We start from the raw sequence: 15,472 nt of genomic DNA on the forward strand, positions 1-15,472 counted from the left end.
AAAGCTATTAAAAATGTTTACGGGATCCTGAGCTACATAAATAGACGTATAGAGTACAAATGTGTGGAAATTATGATGAACCTGTATAAAACACTGGTTCATTCCCAACTGGAGTACTATGTCCAATTCTGGGTAACCAGACTTTAGGAACGATGTGAAGGCCTAAGGGAAGATGCAGAACAGATTTACGAGAATGGTTCCGGGAATGAGGGACTTCAGTTGATAGACTGGAGAAGCTGGCGTTGTTCTCTTTGGATCAGAGAAGATTAAGAGGAGATTTGATAGAGGTGTTCAAAATCATGAGGGTTCTGGACAGAGTAGACAGAGAGAAACCGTTCCCATTGGCAGAAGGGTCAAGAACCAGAGGACACAGATTTAAGGTGATTGGCAAAAGAACCAAAGGCGATGTAAGGAAAAATGTTTTTACACAGCGAGTGGTTGGATTCTGGAATGCACTGCCTGAAAGGGTGGTGGAGGCAGACTCAATCTTATCTTTCAAAAGGGAGTTGGATAAGTATCTGAAGGAAAAATATTTGCAGGGCTACGGGGAAAGGGTAGGGGAGTGGAACTAGCTGAGAGTTGGCACGGGCTAAATGGTCTTCTTCCATGCTGTCGCCATTCTATGATTCTATGATACTCGAATTGTTTCCAGCCTTCATTGAAAGAAAGTTTTGAACTAAGTGGCTCAGTGTTTGTGGAGCATTGAGGAATAATTATTGCAAGCGCATCATAATTGGCTACTTTTTTTGTTGCTGCGAACAAAATCACTTTCTCAAGAATCACATATTTCAAGAACGTGCTTTCCCATGGTTTCATAGTGATTAGTCCTGACCCCCCAAAAAAACTGTTTTTGAAAAATTGGGAGTTCAGGGCACTGGTGATAAAATGCTACAATCATTTCTCAAAAGCATATTCGAAAAATGAGGGGCTAACATTCCTCTGGTATGAGTAATGATTAAGTCAGAATAATACACCAACAAAGTAAATGCCTGTGTTTATTACTGCTCTAGGCACCCCTACCCCTCAAAAACAGGAGTATAAAGCACGAGTGAGAAGGACGGCTGGGGGGGAGAGGTCAATTTAACTTGTTAACATTAATGAAGAAGTGTTCCACAGCTGTGAAGAAAGAAACAAAGACTTGGATTTATACAGCGCCTTTCACGACCACCGGATGTCTCAAAGCGCTTTATGGCCAATGAAGGACTTTTGGAGTGTAATCACTGTTGTAATGTAGGAAACGCGGCAGCTAATTTGCGCACAAGCTAGCTCCCTCAAACAGCAATGTGATCATGACCAGATAATCTGTTTTTTTGTTATGCTGATTGAGGGATAAATATTGGTCAGGACACTGGGGATAACTCCGCTGCTCTTCTTCAAAATAGTGCCATGGAATCTTTTACATCCACTTGAGAGAACAGACACGGCTCAGTTTAACACCTCATCCGAAAGACAGCACCTCCAACAGTGCAGTGCTCTCTTAGCTCTGCCATGGAGTGTCAGCCTAGATTTTTTTTGTCCTCAAGTCCCTGGAGTGGGACATGAACCCACAACCTTCTGACTCAGAGGCAAGAGTGCTGCCCACTGAACCACAGCTGACACTTATTATTAGGTACTCACATGTTAAAGTACACTGCCTTCTCCCACATATGTTCCTGGTTTCTGCAAATACTGTACAGGATCACTGAGCCTAGCTTACATCGCCTGCCAAACATGATGCCCTGCTGTCTTGTGAAGGCACAGGAAACATATTTAACTCTGGGTCAGACCAGGAATTAGTGAGAATAATGAAAGCTAATAATGGTGATTGGTAGGAGAGCAGTGAATATTCCAGGAGTTTTCTGAATGAATGTAGTATAAGTCCACAAGCTGGGCAACACAAGTTCATAAATCCCCTCCCCTCCTTTTTTTGTCTCTTTCCCATGGCACCTTTGATGATTCCACCATTCACACTCCATTTAGACTCATATTTTGATTCCTAACTTGTGTCATTACTGTAATGTATGCACCTGTGAGTATGCTCACAGGTTTGTAGAGCTGTAGTGCCTGCCTCTCTTCCGCGCTTACATCCGAGCCAGAGTGTCCCTGGAGATGGAGCACGCGGTGTCCACCGGTACGCTCGCGGCCATCCACGAGAGGTGGGCGCCAGAGGGACTGGAATGCATCATCACCCCCGGCAACCAAATATTAATTTGACCATTTAATGTTTAAAGTCTAATTTGTTTAATTGTCGGTTTTAGTCCCCCCCCCCCCCCCCCCCCGCCCTTTAATTAGGGGGCACTTGATTTAATGATTTATTGATTTACAGATTTGCGGATGCAACAAAATAGTTGTAGAGCCGTTGAGTTGTGAGTGGCTTAACCAATCACGTGATGTTCACAAGACTCAATAAAACCCCAGCCAGTTGGGTTCAGGGGCTCCACGATGAGGCAGGAGGTTGTGAGCCTGGTGGATGAACTGATAATGTGTAGTGTGATTGTTAAACCTTTGCTAATAAACCAACTAATTCTTAATAGCAATGTGTTGCTATGAATTCTTAAGCAAAGAACCCATGAAGTAAATACATTACAATTACCATCTAATTTTTACCAATCATCCCTTTTGTCTCTTAAATCACTCCTGCCTTCCATCCTATCATCTTCCTTTTTGTTCTTTCCTCCCCTCCCCCTTTCAGTGTCTCCTGCACTTCCTTACGAATCTATTCCACCTCAAACTTTTCCAGTTCTGACGAAGGGTCACCGACACGAAACGTTAACTCTGTTTCTCTCAACAGATGCTGCCTGACCTGCTGAGATTTCCAGCATTTTCTGTTTTTATTTCCTAAGTCACAGCAGGTATTAACACAGGCGGCAGATCTACCACAATAGAGCCAATAACTGGTCATGATAGAGTTGCTTAAGGAGGCCGAAGCTCACTATACAGGCCATGATTGAGGTGTATCACTTGGTCCACAAAAACCTGATGGGATAGTCGACCTATAAAGGCTAAAAACACGTTTGAAATATTTGTCAATTTTTCCAACGGCTGTAGCAGGAACAAGAACAAAAAAGCAAAGAAAGAGTAACGTAGTGTTGAAGCTCAAAATGAAATATGTGAGCAAATAATGGAGTGGAACAGTGTAGCCCTATGATCACATTTGATGACTGATAAAGTGGGCATACGTGAGATGGGTGTGTGGAAGGTGTATCCTGTTTGAGCCTCCTCCTCACAAGACATCAGAGCATCATGTTAGGCAGGCAATGTAAGCCAGGCTCAGTGATCCTGTACAGTATTTGCAGAACCCAGGAACATATGTGGGAGAAAACTGTGTACTTTATAACATATGAGTACCTAACAATAGATGACCCAACATTGCTCCACATAGTGTTACCTGTCAACCTGTTCCACTGTTCACTCATGCCAGCCCTCACATGGCCTTACAACTCTTTCCCTGCATACCCATATGTCAGTAGGTCATAAAATCAAGCTGCAACATAGAATCAAAATCCTGCTATGCTCACATCTTCCAGAGACATCACATATAAAACCATTGCAACACAAACATGGTCAGTTACTGTCTCCTAGGATGGACATATGTCAACAATCAGTGACTCCTTGTACTTTGAGAAATGCAACTATTCAGCTACATTAGGCATACTATTCACTGGTAATAAAGAAGACGAAAATGATGGCCGCATCATCAGTCACCTGTCTCATACATGCAAATTATTGTTTGAAAAGGGATAGACCGAGTAATTACAGGCTAGTCAGCCTAACCTCGTGGTGGGAAAATTATTGGAAACATTTCTGAGGGACAGGATAACTTTCATTTAGAAAGACACGGATTAATCAAGGACAGTCAGCGTGGATTTGTTAAGGGAAGGTTGCGTCTGAAATTGTTGATTGAATTTTTTGAGGAGGTAACAAGGAGGGTCGATGAAGGTAGTGCATTTGATGTAGTGTATATGGATTTTAGCAAAACATTTGATAAGGTCCCTCATGGCAAACTGGTCATAAAAGTAAACGCCCATGGGATCCAAGGCAAAGTGGCAAATTGGATCCAAAATTGGCTCAGTGGTAGGAAGCAAAGAGTAATGGTTGATGGGTGTTTTTGTGATTGGAAGGCTTGTTCTGCAGGGCTCAGTACTAGGTCTCTTGCTTTTTGTGGTATATATCAATGATTTAGACTTGAATGTAGGGGGTATGATTAAAAAGTTTGCAGATGATACAAAAATTGGCTGTGTGGTTGATAATGAAGAAGAAAACTATAGATTGTAGGAAGATATCAATGAAGTGGTCAGGTGGGCAGAAAAGTGGTAAATAGAATTCAATCCGGAGAAGTGTGAGCTAATGCATTTGGAGAGGGCTAACAAGGCAAGGAAATACACATTAAATGGTAGGGCACTGAGAAATGTAGAGGAAAAAAGGAACCTTGGAGTGCATGTCCACAGATCGCGAAGATAGCAGGACAGGTATATAAGGTGGTTAAGAAGGCATACGGAATGCTTGCCTTTATTAGCCGAGGCATAGAATACAAAAGCAGGGAGGTTATGCTTGAACTGTATAAAACATTAATTAAGCCACAACTAGAGTACTGCGGCAATTCTGGTCACCACATTACAGGAAAGGTGTGATTGAACTAGAGAGGGTACAGAGGAGATTTACAAGGATGTTGCCTGGACTGGAACATTTTAGCTATGAGAAAAGATTGGATAGGCTGGGTTTGTTTTCTTTGGAACAAAGGAAGCTGAGGGGAGAACTTACTGAGGTGTATAAAATTATAAGGGGCCTAGATAGAGTTGATAGGAAGGACCTATTTCCCTTAGCAGAGGGGTCAACAACCAGGGGGCATAGATTTAAAGTAATTGGTAGGAGGTTTAGAGAGGATTTGAGGGGAAATTTCTTCACCCAGGGGGTTTTGGGGCTTTGGAGCTCACTGCCTGACAGGGTGGTAGAGGCAGAAACCCTCGCCACATTTAAAAAGTACTTGGATGTGCACCTGAAGTACTGTAACCTACAAGGTTACGGACCAAGAGCTGGAAAGTGGGATTAGGCTGGATAGCGCTTTGTCAGCTGGCGCGGACACGATGGGCCGAAATGATTTCCTTCCATGCTGTAAATTTCTATGATTCTTTGATTCTATAAACAACATATTCGCTGATTACAGCATAAGTTAGAAATGAGCTACAGGCACAAGGGCAGAGGAGAGTCCCAGCTATATGTTGTCATTTGGCTGCACGTATCTTTGCTGCAGCTGGCAAAGCTCCACAACTGGCTCCCTGCTGATCTGGAGCAAGCTGAGGCAGTTGTCCTCAGTCATTAGCAGGTGGGCCAAGGTTTCCGGGTAGGTTATGGTGTCTGCTCATTTTCTTGGCTTGGCACCCTTCATCTTGTAACCCCTCAACTCTGAAATGTTGTATTTGAGGCACTTTAAAGACAATTTTATTATAAGGGATGAAGCAAAATTTTTTTCACTGAAAATATTAACAAAATTGTTCTCACCAAAAATACGAACAAAAATGTCAAAATATGGAAAAAAATCTAATAAAAACAGTAACGTCTCCACCACCTACAAGGCACAGGTCAGAAGTATGTTGGGATATTCTTCACTTGCCTGGATGGAAAACAGCTGCAAAAACATTCAAGAAGCTCAACACCATCCAGAACGAAGTGAAGACCCCATGTAACTCACTGTGTAATACACTAGGTACAGAGTTCTGTATTGTTGCTGCTTCTTCAGGAGGTTATCTTCCTCCGAGTCCTCTTCTACTAGTTCCAGGTGTTGGGAAGGACCTACTTAAAGGGAAGAGGGACAAATGTTTGCAAGCCACTGAAAGGCTAGACAGTAGCAGATGATTGTCATCATTATGCAGTGTAAAGTTGCCAAACTGCTCCAATGAGTGATTGCTTGAAGTCAATGAAAGGGTACAATTAATAGGCAGGCACTCTGGCTCAGTGTAGGGTCCAGCCTCACCATCGCCAATGCTCTTAGCTCTTGATCGCTTTACTATATCAATGTCTGTCAGCTCCATGTAGTTGAGGGTCTAGATGCTTGTTGGTCTTCCCTGGTTTTACTTCTCTCCCATGCATTGTGATCCATTTTCTCGTACAGAAAGAGTGGGAATGAATTAGTGAATGGCTGCAGAAAAGCTATGTGATATGTGTGGGACTTCTTCATATACTGTGCATGCTGAGAGTGAGAAGCAGCTAGTTACGGGCAGGTGGGGAGATGTTCAATAAAGAAAAGGTGGCTGGACAGTGAACTGAGAAAGAACATAAGAACATAAGAAATAGGAGCAGGGGTAGGTCATTTGGCCCCTCGAGCCTGCTCCGCTATCCAATAAGATCATGGCCGATCTGATCCTGGCCTCAACTCCACTTCCCCGTCCGCTCCGCATAACTTTTGACTCCCTCATCATTCAAAAATCTGTCTATCTCCACTTTAAGTATATTCAAAGACCCAGCCTCCACAGATCTCTGGGGTAGAGAATTCCAAAGATTCACAACCCTCTGAGAGAATAAATTCCACCTAATTTCTGTTTTAAATGGGTGACCCCTGCTTCTGAAACTATGCCTCCTAGTTCTAGATTCCCTCATGAGGGGAAGCATCCTCTCTGCATCTACCCTGTCAAGCCCCCTCAGAATCTTATATGTTTCAATAAGATCACCTCTGATTCTTCTAAACTCCAGTGCATATAGGCCCAACCTGCTCAACCTTTCTTCATATGACAACCCCTTCACCTCAGGAATAAACCTCGTGAACGTTCTCTGAACTGCTTCCTTAAATAAGGAGACCAAAACTGTACGCAGTACTCCAGGTGTGGTCTTACCAACGCCCTGTACAGTTATAGCAGGACATCCCTACTTTTATGCTCCATATCCCTTGCAATAAAGGTCAACATTCCATTTGCCTTCCTGACTACTTGCTGTAACTGTATGCTAACTTTTTGTGTTTCATGTACAAGAACCCCCAGATTCCTCTGTACTGCAGCATTTTGTAATCGCTCACTATTTAAATAATTATTTGTTTTTTTATTTTTCCTACCAAAGTGGATAACTTCACATTTTCCCATATTATAGTCCATCTGCCAAATTTTTGCTCACTCACTGAACCTATCTATCCCTTTGTAAATTCTTTACGTCCTCCTCATAACTTGCATTCCCACCTATCTTTGTATCATCAAAAAATTTGGCTACGTTACATTCGTTCCCTTCATCCAAGTCATTAATATAAATTGTAAATAGTTGGGGTCCCAGCACTGATCCCTGTGGCACCCCACTAGTTATAGTTTTCTAATCTGAAAATGACCCATTTATCCCGACTCTCTGTTTTCTGTTAGTTAGCCAATCCTCTATCCATGCTAATATATTACCCTCAATCCTGTGAACTCTTATCTTGTGCAGTAACCTTTTATGTGGCACCTTATTGAATGCTTTTTGGAAATCCAAATACATGACATCTACTGGTTCCCCTTTATCCACTCTGCTCGTTACATCCTAAAAGAACTCCAGCAAATTTGGCAAACATGATTTCCCTTTCATAAAACCATGCTGACTCTGCTTGACTGCATTATGATTTTCTAAATGTCCTGCTACTACTTCCTTAATGATGGACTCCAGCATTTTCCCAATGACAGATGTTAGGCTAACTGATCTATAGTTTCCTGCTTTCTGTCTCCCTCCTTTCTTAAACAGGGGTCTTACATTTGCGGTTTTCCAGTCCACTAGGACCTCTCCAGAATTAGGGAATTTTGATAGATTACAACCAATGCATCCACTATCTCTGCAGCCACTGCTTTTAAGACCCTAGGATGCAGGCCATCGGGTCCAGGGGACTTGTCCACCTTTAGTCCCATTAGTTTGCCTAGTACTTTATCTCTCATGACAGTGATTGTTTTAAGTCCCTCCCCTGCCTCCCCCAATAGCTCCTTGATTATCAATTATTGGGATGTTTTTAGTGTCTTCTACCGTGAAGACCGATACAAAATATTTGTTCAAAGTCTCTGCTATTTCCCCATTTCCCATTATTAATTCCTCAGTCTCATCCTCTAAGGGACCAACATTTACTTTAGCTACTCGCTTCCTTTTTATAAACCTGTAGAAGCTCTTATTGTCTGTTTCTTTATTTCTTGCTCATTTACTCTCATATGTTATCTTCTCTGTCTTTATCATTTTTTTAGTTGTCCTTTGCTGGTTTCTAAAAATTTCCCAATCCTCTGGCCTTCCACTGTTCTTTGCAACATTGTCTGCGTTTGTTTTCAATTTGATACCATCCTTTACTTCCTTAGTTAGCCAGGGAATGGTTTGTCCTTCTCTTAGTGTCTTTTTTCCTCACTGGAATAAATCTTTGCTGAGAGTTATGAAATATCTCCTTAAATGTTTGCCACTGCTTCTCTACAGTCTTACCCTTTAATATATTTCCCCAGTCTACTTTAACTAACTCTGCCTTCATACCTTTCTAATTACCTTTATTTAAGTTCAGGACACTAGTTTGAGACCTAGCTTTCTCACCCTCAAACTGAATTTGAAATTTTACCATGCTATGATCATTCTTCCCAAGACCGGGGGGAAACAAAACTGTGCACGCGCAAAATGGCCGCCTCCTTTAATGGCACAAGTTTCAGCTCAGGCGCACAAAACCCGTTGTGTTAGCAATGACTGGCTTAACGCCAATGCTCCTCCAACTTACTTTTTCGCCGAAACTTGCAGTCGAAGGTGCAAACTATTTTCAGGTGCTAACTTTAATGCCCCTCCGTAATTAACGCCCAGAAATCCAAAAAGACCCTTCGTTCCCGAGTGTAGCCTTGGTAGCGATAGTGTCTGGGGGCTGCACCTTAGCGCAGTTTGCTCTTTCAGGCTCATGGCAGTTGGTGCGATTGGGTGTCTGAGAGGTGGAGCTGATCGGGGGCAGGGTATCGATACCGGTGCTGTTGCCCTCCTGAGATCACTTGCTCTGCAACTGGTATATATTAGCTGCTTGTGGCTGTGGTGCATCACTCTGGTCCCAGGGATGCAAGCTACAGCATTGGGTAGCTCACTGGACCTGTGTGCTCTCGATGGGTATTTGCCCACTGCATTGATTGTATGTAGTTGAAATCATACATCGCACAACGTTTCATTACTTATGGTAAATAACCTGTAGTTCCGATCGCAATCGCGTGACTTTTCCTTGCTTATTTCATGTACACAACTCTGATCATCAATTACACATTTTACATCTAACTCACAGTTGCTGTTACATTGATTGAAAGTGTGGAACTGTCCCTTTAAGTGTAGTGAGTTGTGGGCCTCCTTTGAGACAGCCTTGCTATCTTTACCCCAATCCTCTTCTTCGCTTGGTACCACATGTTGCTCCATCAGCGCTGCACCTCGTGGTCCGGCCGCCGCCATCTTTTTCTTCGGCGCTTCACCTCGTGGTTTGGGCGCCATCTTTCTTCCATCTACGATGTCGACTGCTGTGATCCTCTTCTCCCCGGGTTCTGCCACCGAAGCTGAGAAGTCGCCTTTGGATCCGATTTTCTTCCTCCGGAGTCCTGCCACTGGAGCCTGGAAGGTGCGTTCGGGTCGTCTCAGCTGGATCATCTCCACACAATCTGGCTGAGCGGTCTGTGTCTCGGGTGCTGTGCTGGTCTGTTCTCTGGTGCCGGATCCAACCTCAGGTGGGAGTTTGCTTTGCCTCTGAGCGCGGGGGACACCGATCGCTGGAGGGATGAAATCTTCCCAGCTCGAATGGATCTTCTCCATCTACCTTCTTCCGAGCAGCGTTGGTCCATCACCTGCAACAATCCACAAGGGTAACTTATGCACCGCGCCGTCATGGAGTACCTTTACATCCGCACTACCAACAAACTGGGATAAGTTCATTGTTGTAGGTGCACAGCTTTGCCTGAACCGGGACCAACTTCGGTTGTTCAGCCTGATTGTCCCATAGCCTCTCAAAGGTTTCTTGATTCATTACTGACTGGCTCGCCCCCATGTTCACTTCCATGAAGACTGGAACGCCATTTATCTCAACTTCCATGCTCAACGGAGAACATTCGGTGGTGCAGGTAAACATGCTATTTACTTCATCGTGGAGCTGAGCTGCCTCTCTGACTATCGCTTCATAATCTGGGTTGGATTCATGGCCATCTGCAGATTCTTCATCAACACAGTGAGTCATATTTCTTTTACACATTCGCTGGAGGTGGCCCTTTGTGCTGCAGCCTTGACATACATAGTCTTTAAAATGGCACTGGTGAGCCCTGTGATTCCCTCCACAACGCCAGCATGGTGCTGCTCGATTAGCCCCCCTCGGCGGACTCTGAGTTAAGGGACTCGGGGGCCCGTTCTCTCTCCCCTGAGGAGATTCACGTTCTACAGTCCAGCCTCTAAAAGGTGCCATTCTGTCCACAGTACTTGCCGTGTTTGAGTCCTGAGGATGAGTCATCCGCCTAGAGCCGCAGGTCGAGGTCATGAATGCTTGGCTCACGGAGATGGCATTCTGCAGTGTGACTGTGGTATCCGTAGATAGTAGCTATATGGCTAATTCCAATGCCCTTTGGTGAGGTGGTCGCCGAAATCACACGGTGCCACCAGCCTCCTGAGGCCTGCAGCATATTTCGCAATCTCCTGGCCTTCGGGCCGTCGGTGTATAAAACCGGTGTCTGGCTGTGAGGATGCTCTCTTTGGGCTTAAGTTGTTCTTGGATCAGCGTTACAAGCTCCTCATACATCTTGGTCGTTGTCTTCACTGGTGCCAGCAAGACCCAGATGAGGCCATAGACGGTGGGTCCACAACTGGTTAGCGGGATAGCGCTGCGCTTATCAGCCAGTGTGGCTGGATTGTCGCCTGCCAGGTCGTTTGCTGTGAAGAAATTGTCGAGCCTCCCCTCAAAGGCTTCCCAATCATCACCATTGGCAAACTGCTGCAACGTACCAAAATTAGCCAATTTCGCATGAAGGTCCATAATCTCGTCGCCAATTGTTATGTCTTCAGATGCTCTAATAATGACTCCGTGAGACAATGTGTTGTGCTTGAACTGTAGTGACCTTAGTCCATTTAATGTAACTCCAGAGTGAGGATCACATATGGTGGCCTGCCATTTATACTAGGCTTGGCACATCTGTACAGGTAACCCTACAAGTCTTCCACTGCAGTACCCTCTGGTGGCACACCTTGTAATAGTACAAGCAGTAACCATGTAGGATACATGACAGCCCTCATGTTACATCCCTCTAACCTCCTAACAATTCCTCATGAAGCACATGCAACATCCAAACAGATTGAACAGAAGCCACTAGAATATTCACACAGTATCACCTATTATACTATGGTAGGCATTTATACCACAACAGCAGAGAAATCCTTTCTGAACACTTCCTATTTTTCTCTTTGCAGTTGAAGCACTCCCACAACAGGATAGAGCAACTGCGCACAGGTAGGGGTCCACCCCAATTATTGCCACTGACTGACGTTGAGGAATGTGCGTCGGCCCTCATAGGCGTACCAGCTCGGACAGTTGCTGGGGGCAATGCTGAGCCCCTTCGGGTAGTGAGGGTATGTAAATGGATAGAGTAACTGAAGAGACTGCATTGAGACATATAATGAAGTGGCGGCAGGCCTTCAAATGACATGTGCAATGCCAGCTTCCTCCTATCACCCTGCCTCTCCCCTGCTGCTAACCACATGTCTGTTGTTTTCTGCTTGCAGATGACCAGACACCAGCGCAATATCCTTCAAGGGAAGCGTCCAAATCTGGCCATGGGGGAGACGATGAGGGAGGGGAAGAGAGTATTCTGCCTGAGCTTCAGAACCCAGTAGTCGTATACAGCAATGCAGTGCGGGAGAGGAATCTCGCAGGCCAGCTCTCTGCAGGGTGAGTCAGCAAAGTCGTTCTGCTCAATGACAAGCAGACATGGAACTGGACTTGGTGGAAATGTCCAGGGAAACCACAGGAATGTACCATGAGTTTATGGATGCATTGGGTCGGATCTCAGAGAGCATCGACAAGCTTACTGCGATTGTTACAGTGGCAGTGTCACAGATTGTCAGTGTGACTCAGGAATCCAGCGAGGCCATCGTTGCCCACACACAGAGGCTGGTGGTCTGGAGCAGCCACAGTGACATTCCAGAGTGTGTGGCACGTGCCCTTGATCACATCGCAGACTCGGGCACATCGCAGGCACAAGCTATGCTTCAGCTTGGTTAAGTGTTGTAATCGATGGCTGTTACCATACACTCTGCGTTAACGATTGTCCAATGGGGAAGGGACGGTGCCAAAGCAGACCAGCAAGTTGTGGAGACACATAGTGCTCCGAATGCTGAGGCCCAGCCCCATCAGAGAGTCAGTGGCTCCCAGGAAATGGAAGGTGCTCTCCTTCCTGAGGATGATAGCATTCAAGCTCCCACCACTGATTTGACAAACATGCACCAGATATGGTTGACACCCCAGCCACCAGTGATTGCTCCTGCCGATGATGAGGCACAGCAGTCCGCAACCGGGTCTTCCAGGCCAAGAGCTGGTCCAGGGCATCCTCAGACGCCATCGGCATTGTCTGGCCTCTCAACACAGCACCCCTCTAGCAGCTTTGCTGTAGGCACTGAGACCACATTGAGGAGGAGCATCAGGCATGGGAGGCGTTTGAAGGGAAGGGAGGGAAAGTGTGGCTAAGTGCCATTAAGGGTTGGCACAAGTTTGTGCTTATGGATGTATGTAGAATTGTAAAAATTGTAAATAGTTGTGTGATAACAATTGATTCATCTTGAATTGTCTTGCTGCAGGAAGCAGTTTAGTGTTTATTTACATTTTGTTGACTGTGGGAAGTAGTTTTGTGTTTATTTAATTTTACTTTAATCATTGTACAGTTTTGAGTTTTTTGGGGGGAGGAACATTGTTAATTATTCATGTTTATAAAATTGTTTGTTTGACCTTTGCCATTGGTGTCTTGTGACTCTTGCAGAATTCAGTGTAGATTAGTCGGCATGGCAGCATAGAGTAGCGAGTCAATGCTGCAAATCCACCTTCCGATTTAAGCAAACCGGTCAATGATGAGCTGTCGACGTAAGGCTCTTGCTATAGCCACATCTCCACGCTGTCTCCCCTGTGGTTGTGGTGGCATGTAATGGGTTTCTTGCCAGGCTGCTCTTCCTCCTGAGGTGGCCCTGCATTCCCCACTAGCAATGCCTGGTCCCTCATGATGGCTAAGTTGTGTAGCATGCAGCACAGGACAATGAATTCAGAGACCTGTTGAGGGGAGTATTGAAGGCTGCCTCCAGAGCGGTCCAGGCATCGGAATTACTGCTTGAGCACGCCAATTGTCTGTTCGATAATGATGCCGGTGACTGCATGGCTCTCATGAAAATGCTGCTCAGCTTCTGTGGCAGGGTTGCGGAGGAGGGGTCATGAGCCAGATGGCCAGGCCATATCCATTGTCCCTAATCAACCAGCCCTGGCCTCGTCTTTGTCACTCAAACATTCATGAGACACTGCTCTCACGCAAGATCAAAGCATCATGTGTGCTCCCTGGATAGCGGGCATTCCACTGTGAGGAAGCGTTGCGTGTGGTTGCAGACCAGCTATACGTTTAGGGAATGGTATCACTTTCGGTTTCCTAAGACGTTTGCATTGTGTAATGGTGCTCACAAGGTGACATGTCTGCAGTCAATGGCACCTTGAATCTTGGGGAAGCCTGCAAATCATCCAAACCCTAGAGCCCTCTCATTGTGGCTGTCCCTGCTCATTGGAAACTTTATGAAATCCATTCTGCATGCATACAGTGCCCTTGTAACTTGGCGAATGCAGCAATGTACAGCATGCTGAGAGATGCTGCATATGTCCCCTGCTGCTGCCTGGAAGGAGCCGGATGCATAGAAGGCCATCGCCACAGTCACCTTCACCTCGACGGGCAGTGCAGTCCTGTTGGCGCTGGTAGGCTATAGGTCTGCCTGAAGGAGCTGGCATTTCTCTGTCAGCACTTCTTTTCGAAGGTGCAGCCTTCTAATGCACTGCGCCTCAGAGATGTGGAGGTATGAGCGATGTTCCCTGTAAACCATGGAGGGTAAAGCCTCCTCCCCATAGATCTGCGACCTCTTCGAATCCATGGCCCAACATGAACAAGAACCCTTCTTTCAGCTTGAAGCCGCCTGCCAATAGCAACCAGCGTGATAGAAACATAGAAACATAGAAAATAGGTGCAGGAGCAGGCCATTCAGCCCTTCTAGCCTGCACCGCCATTCAATGAGTTCATGGCTGATATGCTGGCAAACTAGTGGACTGCCTGCCCCACCCACCACCTGCCTGAGAACTGCTGGCTGATAAAATCTTCCCAATAAAGTGATATTCAGAGTGATGCTTACTGCTGCAGTGCCTTTGGAATATTGAAACTACTCAGCATTTTTAATATGTACAATTGATAGGCGTTAAGTAGCTCACTAGCTGCCGCACAGAATATGATTATTGCAGGTGTGTTGTGATTGCCTGATTATTTTTTATTGGCACGATTTTTTTTTGTTTATCAGCTTGGCTAAGTTGGTAGCGCTCTTTGCCTTGACTCAGAAGGTTGAAGGTTCAAGCCCCATTCTAGGATTTGAGGACACAATTTAGATTAACTCTCCGGTACAGTACAAGGGAATGCGACACTGTCAGAGGTGATGTTCTTCTTATTAGACATTGAACCGAGGCCCAGTGTGGTTGTTCTGGCCACAGTTGGAGGATGAAGATCCTATGGCAGTGTGTGAAGAAGACTATGGAATTCCTCCTCCTCCAAAGACAGGTCAAGTTGCTCTACCTTTTTGCTGTTTGCAGGATCTTGCATTACATAACAGTCATGCACTTCATATATGCGAAAAAATTAGAGATGTTTCTGAGAGATGATAAGGACCTTATATAAATGCTGTCTTTGGGTTGGATTTTCCTTTGCTATCCTGTCCTAAATCAGGCAGGATAGCAACCGAAAATCTGGGAAAATCAAGCAATGAGTTTTACCACCATATTTCCGCCTTGACCTCTAGTTCCCTCCCCCTGAAGCACTCTATCAAAATTGCTACCGCTCTCCCACCCACTGCATGCAAATGATGGTGGGGAGGCAGACACAGCAAGCCACCCCATTTCCTTACTTTCCCCTGCTGATTCTGTCAACCCCCGGGACCACCAAGTAAAGGGAGGGGGCACTCCAAGGGGCAGTGGAGGGAGTCCTGCTGATGCCCCTTTTGGAGGGAGCGGCCCCAGTAGTAAGCATCTCTCATTTTTATGGTAGGCCTAAAAATTGCAAGTCCCTCCTAGATTGCCCGTATTTAAATATTCCCCACCTCTCCGGATGCTGCAGTGGTGGTATTTTCTGCTCCAGCACTGACAAACTTCCTTTTGGTGGTGAGGATCCTGTCAGGAGCCTGGCCTGCATTGCTAATGATCACTGACTCAGGAAAATGGGTCAGGGTGAGGGAGGCATCAGGTTAAGGGCAGATGTGCCGTCCCAGTGCTCCTGGGCAGATTAAGGAAAATCCATGCTTTTATTTC

Source organism: Pristiophorus japonicus, chromosome 13 (genome assembly GCF_044704955.1).
Source record: "Pristiophorus japonicus isolate sPriJap1 chromosome 13, sPriJap1.hap1, whole genome shotgun sequence".
NCBI lineage: Eukaryota > Metazoa > Chordata > Chondrichthyes > Pristiophoridae > Pristiophorus > Pristiophorus japonicus.